This window comes from Corvus brachyrhynchos, unplaced genomic scaffold, assembly GCF_000691975.1.
Source record: "Corvus brachyrhynchos isolate BGI_N302 unplaced genomic scaffold, ASM69197v1 scaffold70, whole genome shotgun sequence".
Lineage (NCBI taxonomy): Eukaryota > Metazoa > Chordata > Aves > Passeriformes > Corvidae > Corvus > Corvus brachyrhynchos.
The window spans coordinates 9,445,517-9,448,061 of NW_008236217.1; the positions used below are offsets into that span (position 1 = coordinate 9,445,517).

Sequence of the window (2,545 nt, forward strand, 5' to 3'; positions counted from 1 at the left end):
ACACGACCTCATCTGTACAGAGTGCATAAATTCCCTTTTAAAATTCAGTATCTCAAAACTGAAAATTAAACTAATTTCTCTGAATTCTCCTAACTAAGGAGCTCTCCGCATTATTTCATCAAACTTAGAATTAAAACACTGATCAGGTAAACAGACAAAAGAGCAAAGTCCAAAATTTTCAGTGGACACAATGTATTGATGGAAGCTTAAAATCGTTCAAGGAGGTTGCCCATTATTCACCACTACAGATCTGCACAGATCAACTCATAGATCAGTATCATTTACAGAGACGTCATAGAACCAAAGACTGCTAAGATCATCAAGTCCAGCCATTAACCCAGCACTGCCAAGTCCACCACTAAACCAGGTCTCTGAACGACACATCTGCACATCTTTTAAATACCTCCAGATATAGTGACTCCACTACTGCCCTGAGCAGCCTGTTCCAGTGTTTGGCAACCCTTTCTGTGAAAACATTTCTCCTAAGATCAAATCTCCCCTGGAGCAACTTGAGGCCATTTCCCCTCATCCTGCCACTTGTTATTTCAGAGAAGAGGCCAACCCACACCTCACTACAATCATCTTCTCTCAGGTGGTTGTCCAGAAGGATAAGGGCATCCCTGAGCCTCCTTTTCTCCAGACTAATTAACCCCAGCTCTCTCAGCCGCTCCTCCTTCGACTTGGGCTCTAAGTCAATGAGAAGGAATGTTTAACTTTAACTTTACATAAGGGTGGGGGGGGGGGGTGTGGGATGAGAAGAGCTGTTACCAGTTTCAGAAGTTACAAAAAGTCAAATCAGTAGGATTCAAATCCAGAGGCAAATCCAAGCATAGGCCTTATGTGATTTTTCTGAAACATTATTAGACTGACCTTCAGCATCTGACTAACATGATGACAAACCCTGTTATGCAAAATATCCAGGTAATTCAAAACAAACAAACTTGAGAATAAAAATGTAATAAAACTCCAAGATAAAACATATATGTCCGGCACTGTGAGGGGTGAAGAGAGTGAAACAGAGAGTGATAGAGAGGCACGGGGAGGCAGAGTGTGTGAGGCACAGAGAAAAGATCTGAGGAACAGAGAGAACTCGTACAGTTTGGGTTTTTTTTGATATTTCACTAAGAAAGGCCTGACAACAAATGGCTTAACAAACTCACTCTTTAATGAAGACAGAGTAACAAGAGGAATATAATAGCTTAAATGAACAAAACAGTCAGAACAACTCTGTGGACAGGATCAATGCATTGTGCTGTGGGAAAATCCACCCCAGGTCAGGGTAATGTTGTACAAAAGTAGCATTCCCAGGATCTGAAGGGATGGGAGATTTTCTCATTATCTGTATTTATCTTTTTATTCTATCTTTGTAAAACAGCTATTTTACTAAGCCATTTCTTGGTGGGTCTTTTCTAATTGAGATCCACTAAGAAGCCTGTACCTCCCCTCTCTCAGCCTCAACCCACACACCCTTGGTGTAGAACAGTACGTCCCAAGGAGACCTCAGAAGTGGAGGCGGGAAAAAATAGTTCTAGCAAATAACACTTATGAGTTTCCTTGAAATTAAACAGCTCATAAATAAGCAATTTTCCTCAGACTTCAAAGAGAATTAGAGACACATTAGAAAACACAGACCTTGACAGCTTCATTCGGTAGTAAGTCAAACCTCACTTTGTTTATCACTTTGTTTACTGCTCAGGAGCAAAAAGATCCTTACCAATTTTTCCATACAAGAGAAGAGTCATAATCCCTGAATCCCTGAAAGATTCCAGCACTTTTCCAAGAAAAAGTCTGTGCTAAACTTGAGATCTCACTTCCTCATTTTTATAAAGGTTCTGTAAAGAAGTTTACCATGAACTTCACTTGTACAGTATTAGCCTCTCCGTATGCACTTTTCCAAAACGCTGTAGATGGTTCTGCCTCTGTATCACAAAGGAGGCATTTCCTCTCACAGAACATCCAAAGATGACTTTCTCAGGATGCATGCTTCATTATTTTTTTCAATGATACCGTAGTTCCAATAGTCAAGTGCAAGTGAAAAAAATCTGCGCAAAAGTCAATGCTTCATTTCTTTTTGGTGTTACTACTATTGTTTGCAGCACCAGGCTCAAAGAGTGACTCCTCCAGTGCTTTCTAATTCTAGCCAGGGAGCAAACATCTCAAGTAGCAGTTTATCCAAAGGTTTCTGCGCTTGCATCACTTTGACAGAAGCAATAAATGCTTCTGTTGCACTACCAAGAAGATATGAAAGCTGACACTGACTTACTCAGTTATCACAAAAGAGACAAATTGGAAACTAGCATCATTATACTTCCCTCAAAAAACAGGTAACACAATCAAAACATTGTTAATTTAAAACCTGCAATTTGCATGGATTCAAGAACCTGGTGGGCAATACAAACACAACATAAGAATAATAAATTCATTCAAATAAATCACAGCCTTCCTTCTGGCAAAACAGTTCCTGGTTCCAGGAAAGCAGTACTGGAAAAAGCTACACAGCATGCCAGAGACTAAGGTCACTGCAGTCAAAGCCAATCTGGTGAGA

The 2,545-nt window shown here is 40.2% G+C and overlaps 1 protein-coding gene across 1 annotated transcript in view; it reads right to left on the reverse strand.

The window, feature by feature from the left end:
• The window catches only part of BIRC6 (baculoviral IAP repeat containing 6), a 159,039-nt gene that overhangs the window by 139,472 nt on the left and 17,022 nt on the right, over positions 1-2,545 (reverse strand). The window lies entirely within an intron of this gene.